This window comes from Alligator sinensis, unplaced genomic scaffold (genome assembly GCF_000455745.1).
Source record: "Alligator sinensis unplaced genomic scaffold, ASM45574v1 scaffold832_1, whole genome shotgun sequence".
Classification (NCBI taxonomy): domain Eukaryota; kingdom Metazoa; phylum Chordata; order Crocodylia; family Alligatoridae; genus Alligator; species Alligator sinensis.
This window is the reverse complement of record NW_005842057.1, coordinates 1,499,531-1,512,433: the sequence shown is the minus strand read 5'-3', so window position 1 is coordinate 1,512,433 and position 12,903 is coordinate 1,499,531. Positions and strand designations below refer to the sequence as shown.

At 42.9% G+C, this 12,903-nt stretch overlaps 1 protein-coding gene across 3 annotated transcripts in view; it reads left to right on the top strand.

The window, feature by feature from the left end:
- The window catches only part of MYT1L (myelin transcription factor 1 like), a 171,694-nt gene that overhangs the window by 33,550 nt on the left and 125,241 nt on the right, over positions 1-12,903 (top strand). The window lies entirely within an intron of this gene.

Here is a 12,903-nt window from a genome sequence, read left to right as displayed (position 1 = left end):
TTCTGGGGGGAAAAAGATTTTGGGGAGCTCTTCATCTTAAAATTTTAGGCCTACATCTCAAAATATATTAAGTTTGCAACTGTTCTGGTAAATTAGTGGTTTTCACCAACTTGAAATATTGCTGGAAATATAAAAATACATCCAGGAGTATTTCAATATATGTATGAAATAGTGGCTAGACAAATATATATTTTGAAATATATTTAACTTTGGTGAAAATCATTAATATAGTATGTATATGTGTATATATATGTGTATTAGGGCTTTGTGAAGCTTCGGTCCCTGATTCCATTCAGCAGTTTCAGCCTGATTTGGTGCCTGAATCTCCAAATCTGAATTGAATCAGAGGACCCTTCAATCTCTCCGAATCAAATTGGATCCCTCAATATATTTTGAAATATATTTAACTTTGGTGAAAATCATTAATATAGTATGTATATGTGTATATATATGTGTATTAGGGCTTTGTGAAGCTTCGGTCCCTGATTCCATTCAGCAGTTTCAGCCTGATTTGGTGCCTGAATCTCCAAATCTGAATTGAATCAGAGGACCCTTCAATCTCTCCGAATCAAATTGGATCCCTCATAGCAGGGGCTCATGAGTGCTGCAATGCTGGGGCACATGCAGTGTCCCACAGAAGTGCAGGGGGCTCCCCAGCGCGATCAGCAGCAGACCTGGAAGTGGACCAGAAGCACTTCTGGTCCACTTCCTGGTCCACCGGGGAGCACCCCCCCCCCGCCCCTCTCCTGGCTCAGTGACTGGTGCCTCCTGGGTCCCACAGGGTACAGGGGGGGCTCTCCAGAAGACCCAGAGACCCAGAAGTGGACCTGAAGTACTTCCGGGTTTGCTGCTGAGCATGCTGGAGAGCCCCCCTCACTCCTGTGGGGTGTTCTATGTGCCCCCATATCACAGTGATCATGAGCTGTGGTATCTGAAGCCATGCAGAAAAAACTTTTAAAGCTGTGCCTGTGTCTGAATAGCTGATTTGCCGAACCGAGATCGAATCTTCAGATCTGGATTAAGCTGAACCAAATCGGGGACAGTGATCCAAATCAATGAATCGAACGAATCAAATCACTGTCCCTGATTCGGGCTGAATCCGAATCCAAATCAAATAGGGCCCATTTCACATAGCCCTAATATGTAGGGTGTGTGTATATATAATTATTTTATTTATATTATTAATAATAAAATAATACAATTAATTAATATATAAATAGTATATATTATATACTACATAATATTTACATTTATAAATATAAATATATATTCTTAAGTTTATATATATTTAAGTCAATAAGTCTCAAGTTAATACCTTATTTTTTAAAAAGAAGAAGAGTAAAATAAAATTCATGGCATTATTTGATAACATACACATACTGTTTAAAATAACTGATGTGTTGTCCCAGAAACATAGATTATAGGGTATTGTAAAATGCTTTGGATGCAGTCAGAACAGCAGAGATTAATAATTTGATGGATGAGTTTATTATATTTTAGTATTTGTTTAGTACCAGATTTACAAAGATAGCTAGCCACACAGGATTTTCAAAGGTACCAAAGCAGGTAAAGCATTTGGCTCCCACTAAAATGATGGTTGTTTGGCATCTAAACTTTTCCATTGCTTTTGAATATCTCATAGATCCCTACTTTCATTTTTAGGGCACTATGTATCCACTAAAGATTATACTCAAAGTAAAATAAAATGACAAAAAAAAGAGGACATTGTTGTTGCTGACATTTAAGTTAAAACTTACTGGGTGCATATACACGTGCACTTTACTGAGGAATTGATTAATTAACTGTAGTAAAGTGTCACTATCTACACATACATCCATAATAGGACATAGTAAATTAATTAACTCTGCCATAGGATAGTACTGTCCAGGACAAGTACTATCCTATGGCAGCATAATTTATACCCCCACAATGCATGTATAGACTGTGGCTGGGGCACAAGGGTGCTACAGTGCAGGGACTGCCTACTGGCTGGTGCTACACTATAACACTGCCAGCCCCTGCACCCCCCCGCCACTGCCACCTGGGGCTGAACCCTCAGGGCTGACCCTCCAGAACCCTTGCCAGCCTGCAGCTGCTCTGCCCTAGCTTAACATGCTGCATTCCTGAGTGCAGGTGTAAACACTGCACCCAGAAGAAATCAACTTCAGCATGACCTGCACCGGAGTTTATTTTCTCACCCTAATTACATGTGCAGATGCACCCATTGTGCATGATTGTTACAAAGCACTAATGAAATGAAGAATAGGAAAAACAAGTACTACTGAACTACTGACTGATATTACAGTCTTTACTTTTGAAATCAGTGGGCGTGTCTACACAAGACACTACTGTGTAGTAGCATTGTTAGGCACTAAGCATGACGCACCACTATGGTGCAGTAGTAATGAGCTACTGCAAAGTAGCTTGTTGCTACCGCACAGTAGCATCTGAAAAAAAACATGTGGTGACAGTACTGTGCAGTAACACTGGTTATTGTGCAGTCATTTAGTACTTGCTTATCCAAGTATTAAATGACTGCCCAGTAACAACTGCGCAGTCCACCACTCATGTAGACATGGCCAGTGGGTGTTTCGCTTGGGTTTGGGCTTCAATGTGAAGCTCATATGATCAGATGTTTTTTATAAAAGAAGAATCAAATCAGATAAAGTGCTGCTAGACATGTGATGTATGATGTAGCCTGTGAGGGAGAAGGGAACATCAATCAGTATTGACCTAGGAGGCCCCTTCCAGTCCTATGTTTCTGTAGTTGACATGGTTAAAAAGGTATAAATTGTGGGATAGCTTAAAAGCGTGTTCATAATTAATTATATTGAAAAATCTTAAAATACATCAGATTTCTAGAAAGTTAATTTGGGGATCAAATTGTGTATTTCTCAAGGGTTCAATGGGATTTAATGGAGAATAATACCCTCTATTTTGAAAGATTAGACATAGTTGCATACAATAGTTTAAAAAGTCATAGAAAGGATAGTCTATTAAGTAACATTGATTATAGACATAATTTCTTTATATTTCTATACATTCTGATTGGTTGAATCCCTAATGTATTCAACAGGATTTTTCCAAAATGAATATTAATAAAAGACTCTAAGAAAATAAATTGAATGGCAGACAGAAAGGAAATGGGAAATAACCAGAAGTAAATGTCATGAAGTCCAAGTATCAGGGGGGTATAGGTTGTAGGAAATCCAAGTATGCACTCTGGAAAACAAGTAGATCTGAAGTGTTGCGGTGAAAATGAAACAAATGTAGCTCACCAGGAAAATACAGTGAGGAATAAAAGCAATGGGAAAAACATACAAGACAAATAAATCAATGTGGTCATTACTACAAGCAGAGATATACAAGTCTATAAAGTATGCTAATAAGACGATCACAGAAGGCAAAATTGAAATTGGAAAAAAAATTGCAGAAGATATAAGGACAATCAATAACAGATTTGACAAATTTATAAGGGCCAGGAGGTCAGTGAGAGAGTCTGTAGTCTCTTTATGTGACTGTGAGGGGAACTTAGGAACACAGGAGGCAGAGATTACTGGAGCTAAATGCTTTCTTTGCCTCAATGAGTTTACCAGAGAGACTGAGGGGAAAATGCCAGAAATGGAGAAGCGAGTTCTGGAGGCAGAATATGATAAATTAATTAACTAAGTAAGGGTGATACCAAAATAGGTTTAAAAGGGAGAAGAAATGGGGCAGCTAAATAGAATATAAATTCCTGGTCAAATTGCCTGCTTCCCAGGATCCTTTAAGAGATTGATATTTCTAAACTTCTATGGACATAAGATGTGCACCAAAAAAAAATAAATAAAAAGAGGAGGTTCATAGGATGAACTCTGGTGATTGCAGCAGAGCTGTAGCAGGGCAGCCCTGTGCCCTGGGAAGTGGTGGCTCACAGGGCATTTCCAGCTTCAGCAATGGCTATTTTTGCATCCCTCCCTTCCCTTCCCTTCCCTTCCCTCCCTCCCAGCAGCACCCAGGGATGCTGCCTTGCTTGCCCCTCATCAGCTGTACTACTAGATTGGAGACCTGTAAGCCAAACATCCAGATGTATCCTAGAACAAATTCAGAGTGAAGGAGGAAATAAACGGTTTACACTGGTGTAAAATAGTCATCAGAATGGAATTTACGAAAACACCATCTTGGTTAACATAAGGTTTCATTTCCTCCTGTGCAGGGTGTTGTGTGCACTAGTCTCAATCCTGCAAAGACTTGCATATACTTTTGCCCTGATTCATGTCCCTCTAAGTTTAGTTAAATTGGTTCTGCTCTTTCCTAACAGAGAGGTCCCAGAGGGTAGTGATGGGTAAGCCCTCTTCATTGCCTTGGGACCTTTCCTGTGAGGTTTCACAGGGCTCCATCTTGTCACCCCTCCTGTTAAATGTGTATATGATGCCACTGGGTGAGACTGCATGGAGATTTGGAGTGAGGTGCCATCAATATGCTGATGACACCAAGGTCTACCTCTCTCTCTCTTGCTTGAGAGAGGGGGTGACAGAGGGATTGTAGATGAACTGTTTGGGGCTCCATTTGATGATGTTTGCCAAACATTTAAGGCTGATGTAGATGTAGTGCCTCACCAGGACTTGAAAAGAGTTGACACAGAGGGAAACTATACTCAATGAGCACTACCATATATCTTATTTAGATGGGCTGCATATTTAATGAGGTGTCCTTGTATGCAAATGTAAAATGAAGGGCTTTTTTTCCCCATGTTGCTTGGGAGAAAAAACCTCTCACCTTCTATATAAGTAAATATGGTACTTTTGTATGTACATAGTTACCTTACAAAACTCATTGCCACAGGAGATGGTACAAACAGAGTATAGCCAGGTTCAAAAAAGGACTAGACAGATTCATGGATGATAAAGCTGTTAATTGCTATTAAACACAACAGTTAGAGACATTTCCTCTGGCATCTCTAAATCAATAATGGTAGATGCCAAGGATGGCAATCGTTGCTTTAAATCAAAGGTAGGCAAAATACAGACCATGGGCCGGATCCGGCCTGTGGAGTGATTTTGTCTGGCCTGCAGCAGGTCCCTTGACTTCACAAGCCCATAGCTTGTCCTGGGATGCCTGCACGACAGCAGCAGCCCCGAGCCGTGCCAGTTTGGCATGGGGCAGAGGCACAGACTGGAGTGCAGGGGCAGCAGCAGTGGGAACCCTGGTGAGGGCACTGAATCTAGGGCTGGGGGCTGGTCTCCATGGAGACTGTGCACAGCTGGGTCACGAGCTGCATCTGGGGCTGGGGGCCAGTCTCCATGGCTCCATGGCCCCCCAGGCCTGGCCCTGGATGCAGCACCATCACCCAGGATCCCACCACTGACACTGCTTCCATGCCACTCTGCCCCACACCGAGCCAACAAGACTGAGGGTTGCCAACACTTCATGGACATCCTGGGGCAAGCTGTGGGCTGGCACAGAGTGAGGGGTCCCAGCTTCACCCACCTCCCCTGGCCTGGTTCCGGCCACCGCAAGTACATGGCAGGGTGTGGAGTCACTGCTCGATCCACTCCTCTACCTCCCCCACATACAGGCTCTACACTCGAGATTGGGGGAAGGGGAGGGAAGCTAGTTTCCTCCCGAACATCCTCCCCTTTATGGGGCTGCAGCCCCCCAGCAAGGCCTGGCAGTGGCTTGCAGTTCTGCCATCACACCGTACTGTCCCCACCCCAAGATCCAGGGAGTTGTTTGGGCAGGGAGCTGCATCTGGGGCCAGGGCTGGGATCATGGGGTGGTGACAGCATGGGGCCAGGGCAAGGCAGAACTGCGATCTACTCCCTGCATACCCGTATTGCAGGAGCCACCATCCTTTGCAGGGGCTTTCAGGCAGTGGACTGTGGTTCTGACTTGGCTCTGGCCCCACGCTGTCACTGCCCTGCAGCCCCACCTTCTGATCCCAGCCTCACCCTTCCATCCTGCCCCTGAACATGGCTGCCTGGGCCCCATCCCAAATAGGAAATTTTGGTGAGCTATTGCACGTGGTGGGAGGGTGCTCACCCAGTCCATGACAGCTCACTAAAATAGCCAATGTGGCTTTCAAGCCCAAATAATTGCCCACCCCTTCTCTAGATACATGCAATTCAATGTTTTCCCTCTAAAGTATTTGCTACTACCACAGTCAAAGCCAGTATAGTGGGCTAGAGGGACTCCTCATCTGACCCAGTATGACACTTCTTGTATTTCTGTGTTGTTTTATTTATGCAAGTTGCCCTTTTAATTTGTTCTGCTTCTTTTACTGTAAACCACCCTGAGCCTTTGTTGTGTAGGGCATCATATACATTGCATAAATAAATAAATAAATGTTTTTTTCTGAACTGAGGCTGCACTGCTCAGCACTTTTGTAAAAGCAAGCCCACTGCAAAAAGCCAGAGAGTAAAAACTGGGCTAGATTTAAAAAGGTATCTATATATTGAAAGATGCAAATAGTCCTGTAATGGGTCTTATAAAAACATCTAAATAGGATACGTACCTAACTAACATTGATTTCAATTGTTCCTCCAATGGGGGTGTTTTTGTATGAGTTAAGTAAAGTATATACAAATGTATAAAATATATAAAAATATAAAGCAATGAGGATAATGTTGAAAATATGGAAAACAATCATGATTGACCATTTTCTCTGCCTTTGTCCAATAATTGATTACCAGTAATTGGTAATATACCAATGACACTGGTATTTTAAATTGCCAAATAAAAAATAAAAAGTAGTGTTGTTTCATAGATTTCATAGACATTAGGGGCTGGAAGGGACCTTATGAGATAGAGTCCAACCCCCCTGCCATAGGCAGGAAGTCAGCTTGTTGTTCTATAAGACCATATTATCTGCCCTGTCTGACTTCCAGGAGGATTGTTTTTGGGTCCTGACTGGATTAGATGGCTTGGCAGGTATTTAGCAGCCCTTTTATTTAGGGAAGAGGTAAGCTTTGCAATGCAATCTAAATATGACAGACCTCAAATTCATTTTATCTCCAGTGACTGAGATTTTCATAGCTGAAGACCTTTTCTGCCCTTCAGCTCTGAGTGTTTCACCTGTTTCACTCTTGTTGACTGTAGTATTCTCAAAAAGTTGTGAAAAGAAAGAAAAAAACAGTCCTATAAATAACTAGGGCCTGGCCCACTGACAGGTTTGAAACTAAGGATCATGAGCTTGAGAGAATACAGTATTGAAGATACTGGTATTGAAGAAGTTATAGCACTGATTATCTAAATAAGAAAGAAAAAAACTATATAAAATACAAATAAAGAGCTCAGTGACCTTTGTTAGTAAGCAAATAACAAACTGGGATCTACAAAGAAAGAAATAAAAATTAAATTAGAGGACCTGGACACACGCGTAATAATAAACCAATGTAATAATGGAGCACACGGGTGTGACTAGGTTCTGTTCCATCTGTTAGGTGTATAAGTAGATTTGGGTACCTAAGTGAAATTTTACTCCATGCTGTTCTATTCCTGAAGGTCCATGAATTCATCTCCTTTTGTGACAGTGATATCTTATCCATAAGAATCACTGACCACAAAGCAGAAAGAAGGACCATTTTAACAGTACAGGGTCTTGAGCAGGTTGGAATAGTAATACGCTTAGGCACCTAAATCTACTTATGCATCCTGGGTGGCACGGAAGCGGAAAGGGACCTTGGAGTCCTAGTGGACTCCAAGATGAACATGAGTCGGCAGTGTGACGAAGCCATCAGAAAAGCCAATGGCACTTTATCATGCATCAGCAGATGCATGACGAATAGATCCAAGGAGGTGATACTTCCCCTCTATTGGGCTCTGGTCAGACCACAATTAGAGTACTGCGTGCAATTCTGGGCGCCGCACTTCAAGAGGGATGCGGATAACCTGGAGAGAGTCCAGAGAATGGCCACTCGTATGGTTAAGGGCTTGCAGACCAAGCCCTATGAGGAGAGACTGGGGCACCTGGACCTCTTCAGCCTCTGCAAGAGAAGGTTGAGAGGTGACCTTGTGGCTGCCTATAAGTTCATCACGGGGGCACAGAAGGGAATTGGTGAGGATTTATTCACCAAGGCGCCCCCAGGGGTTACAAGAAATAATGGCCACAAGCTAGCAGAGAGCAGATTTAGACTGGACATTAGGAAGAACTTCTTCACAGTTAGAGTGTCCAAGGTCTGGAACGGGCTCCCAAGGGAGGTGGTGCTCTCCCCTACCCTGGGGGTCTTCAAGAGGAGGTTAGATAGGCATCTAGCGGGGGTCGTCTCCCAGTGCTCTTTCCTGCCTATGCAGGGGGTCGGACTCGATGATCTATTGAGGCCCCTTCTGACCCTAACATCTATGAATCTATGAATCTAATAGGTGGGATAGAAGCTGGCCCATGCTGTATAACTAGGGCCCTACTGAATTCATGGTGGAAGTGGGGTGCACTGCAGCTTCTTTGGTGGAGGGGTCCCACTTGCAGCTTGGTTGGCAAGGAAGTGAAAGCCATGGTTTTAAACATAGTGGCATTTTTGCCTTTTGCACTTTTCCCAGTTCTGCTGTGACTTGGGTAGGACCCTAGATTCAGGTGTAGCATAAACAGTATGCCAGAGTAATTTACATCATTTTAGTATCCACTTCTATCCTGGAGTAGCTACTTGCTTAATACAAGTGGTTTGGCACTATGATAGCTCCTGTTGTGGCACCTAGCTCAAGAAAGCTGATAGGCTGCATGCAGAGCTAACGTAAGTAACACAAGTGTTAACACGATGTATCTAGACTCAGAGGAGAGCATAATACCACAATACAGATCACACCTGTATCACTGAGCACCTGTATTGAAATGATATCTTGACAGAACTCAATAAGACACTAGACAGGTAAGACAATGGTAGTATGTTTTAGCAGGTTGTAATTATGAAGAAAGTTTGGGAAATTGAATTCCCATAGTGGCATTTTTGCAACAGCTTAACTACAGAAAACAGACACAAAGGCTGGATACAGTTTGGTCATGTACATGCCTCAAGTATCATAGGATCACAGAAAATTAGGTTATCTAGTCCAACCCCCTGCTCAAGGCAGGACCATCCCCAACTAGATCATCCCAGCCAAGGCTTTGTCTAGCTGGGTCTTAAAAACCTCCAAAGATGGAGATTCCACCACTTCTCTGGGTAATCAAATTCTTCCTAATATCTAACCTAAACTTTCCTTGCTGCAACTTGAGACCATTGCTCCTTGTTCTATCATCTGCCACCACTGAGAACAGTTTAGCTCCATCTTCTTTCAAACCCCCTTAAGGTAGTTGAAGGCTGCTATTTAATCCCCTCTCGGTCTTCTCTTCCCTAAACTAAATAAGACCAGTTCCCTCAGCCTTTCCTCATAAGACATGTGCCCCAGCCCTCTCACTATTTTTGTTGCTCTCTGCTGGACTCTCTCCAATTTGTCCACATCCTTTCTGTAGTGGGAGGCCCAAAACTGAACACAGTACTCCAGATGTGGCTTTACCAGTGCTGAATAGAGGGGAATGATCACTTCCTTTGACCTGCCGACTACACACCTGCCAATGCAGCTCAGTATGCTGTTAGCCTTCTTGGCAACAAGGGCACACTGCTGGCTCATATTCAGCTTATTGTCCACTGTAACCCCCAGTTCCTTCTCTGCAGAGCTGCTGCCCAACCAGACAGCCCCCAGCCTGTACTAGTGCATAGGATTGTTCTGTCCTAAGTGCATGCTTTGCACTTGTCCTTGTTGAACCTCATGAGATTTCTTTTGGCCCAACTCTCTGATTTGTCTAAGTCACTCTGAATCCTAGCCCTACCCTCCAGCATATCTACTACTCCCCCTGACTTGGCATCGTCTGAAAACTTGCTGAGGGTTCACTCTATGCCATCTTCCAGGTCATTGATGAAGACATTGTGCAAAACCAGCACCAGGATCAGCTCCGGGGCACTCCATTTGATACTGGCTGCCAACTAGACATCCAGCCATTGATTACTGCCATTTGAGCCTGATGCTTCTGCCAGTTTTCTTTCCACCTTACAGTCCATTCATCCATTGCCTGAGCTTGCCTCAGAGAATGTTGTGGGAGACCATATCAAACACCTTGCTAAAATCAAGGTACACCACATCCACTGGTCTCCCCATGTCCACAGAGCCAGTCATCTCATTATACAAGGAAATCAGATTGGTCAGGCATGACTTGCCCTTGGTGAATCTGTGCTGACTGTTCCTGATTACCTTCTTCTCCTCCAAGTGCTTAGAAATCGATTCCTTCAGAATCTGCTCCATGATTTTTCCAAAGACTGAGGTGAGGCTGACTGGTCTGTAGTTCCCTGGATCCTCCTTTTTCCCTGTCTTAAATATGGGCACTATGTTTGCCCTTCTCCAATCATCTGGGACCTCTCCTGATCACCATGAGTTTTCAAAGAAGATGGTTAGTGGCTCTGCAATCTCATTAGCCAACTCCCTCAGCATCCTCAGGTGCATCCCATCTGGCCCCATGGACCTGTATATATCTAGCTTTTCTAAATAGTCCCTAACCTGTTCTTTTGCCACTGTTGGCTGCTCACCTCCTCCCCAAACTGTGCTGCCTGGTGCAGTAGTCTGGGAGCTGACCTTCCCTGTGAAGACTGCGGCGAAGAAGGCATTGAGTACTTCAGCTGTTTCTGCATCCTCTGTCACAAGGTTGCCTCCCCCATTCAGTAAGAGACTCACACTTTCCCTGATCTTCCTTTTGTTGCTGACATACTTGTAGAAACCCTTCTTGTTTCCCTTCATACCCCTTGCTAGCTGCAACTCCAATTGTGCTTTGGCCTTCCTGACTTCATCCCTGCATGCCTGAGCAATGCTTTTATACTCTTTCCTAGTTATTTGTCCAAGTTTCCACTTCTTATAAGCTTCCTTTTTGTGACTTAGTTTACTGAAGAGTTCCCAGCTAAGCCAAACTGGTCTTCTGCCATACTTGATAGTCTTCCTATGCATTAGAATGGTTTGTTCCTGAGCTCTAAGGAAGACGTCTTTGAAGAAGATTTAGGTGAAATGTAGGAATCTACATTCCAAAGACAGATTCAATTTGTCCATGCTCCACAAGTCCCTAAACTTAATAGGTGCCTCAGTTCAGATGGTAACTCCATTTTGGATTAGGGTTTTCTTACTTAGTAGACACTGATGCAGTTTGACCGGTCATGCAACTAGCTCTCACCAGTACAATCCACACTGGTTCTCCCCTCAAGGGAACTGATCAATTAGGATCTGTACAACTAGACTAATTGTACAAACAGTCTTGTGCTCAGCTCAAAAATGACAGTGGAGGTTCCTACATTTTTGCCCAATAGCCTAATAATTAGAGCACTTACCAGGACCTGTTATTTAAATATTCCTCTGCCTACAGGAATTTCAGCCTACATCTCCTACTTCACAGAACAGTGTCCTAACAACCATGTGGAGAGGAGTATACTGTACTTGGGTTCTGGTGCTTGCTTCCCAGAACTACTCATTCATTTTATATTTGCCAGCTAATCATTAAAAAAAAATCTCAACAGTTTCTGGAGCCAAGGTTCTTCCTTTCCCTGGGACATGCCCTAACTATAGATCACGCTTTCCTTACTTGGCTTCTCCTGGCACTTTGGCTCTTGTGTTATTGGTTATCCAGTGGCCCAGGCTTAAACTGGAGAAGGGCATGGGTGAAGGGGCATGTTCTTTAGGTTGTTCTTCTGGCAAATGGGTTTGGATCTTGTCGGGATAAGGAGGGCCTGAGTGAGTGTGGTAACCACTAAGCTATTCCAAAAAAAGAGGAATATGCTACCATAAAATTGAACTAGATGTTCTTGATCACAAGTAAATGGAGACATGTGTCACCTAAAGTAAGTCATGCACCTTAGCTCCAGAGATCAAGATGAGTTCAAACACATCCCTATGCTTACCATTTCTTTTTGATTATTTTTACATGCCTCTAGATTCTGTGGAAAACTCAGATATTCTAAGTCTCCCTATTAACCATATAGGAACCCTAGGCTTTTAACTCAATTAAATTGAATCATCTTCTTGGTACAGGCACCTAAGCTCTAGGTATGAATAGGCACTTACATGACCAAACTTGATCTGGCTCCAAAATGATATGGCTTGATTTCTATTTAAAATCAGAGAAGAAAGAAGCGTCCTTATATAGAGGGTAAGAGCTCTCTCTATAAACGGACATTGTCTTGGAGTGGAATCAGCTGTGGCAGGAATCAGCAAGCAGAAGAACCCCTATGCAGAAGTATGCATCAAGTCAGGGTGTGGCAGTCTGAAATGTGTGTCATGGGAATCTCCTGCAGGGGAATTTCTGTGGTGCACAATAAGCAAAAGATGTCCCCCCATTTATGGCATCACAAACTGTGACTGCTTTGAGTTCTGGCAACATTTTTAGACACCTGGAACACAATAAGGAGCTGGGATATCTGTTTGCTCAGAAACTTGCCACCACAAAAATGTTTATTGTGGCACAAAAGCAATGTCTGTTTGCACCCTCAGAAGCAGAAATAACGGCTATGAAAGGATGATTATATTTGACAGGCACTAATGGGGAAATGGTAGAAGCATGGAGAGAGGAGCACAACCCTATGGAAGAGAAGAAAGATTTCCATCTGTCATAAATATTATCTCTGATGTTAAAATAATTAGAGAACAAATGGCACCCAACTTTAGAGAAGCTGGACTTTCTGAAAGAGCCTTTTCAAAAAAATATTGCAGATTATTATTTTTGTTGCTGTTTTTGTTTGAGAATTCCTGAAGCTGGTTCTGCCCTTTTTGGTTTGTTATGCTCTACGCAACTTTCTGGCATGTAATGGAGAGATTAAAGTAGATATTTTAGGAAAATTATCATCATCATCATCATCTTAAAAATAGAGTACAAATGGATTCCCATTGTACATAATCAAATATTTAGTAGTATAGTATAAACCT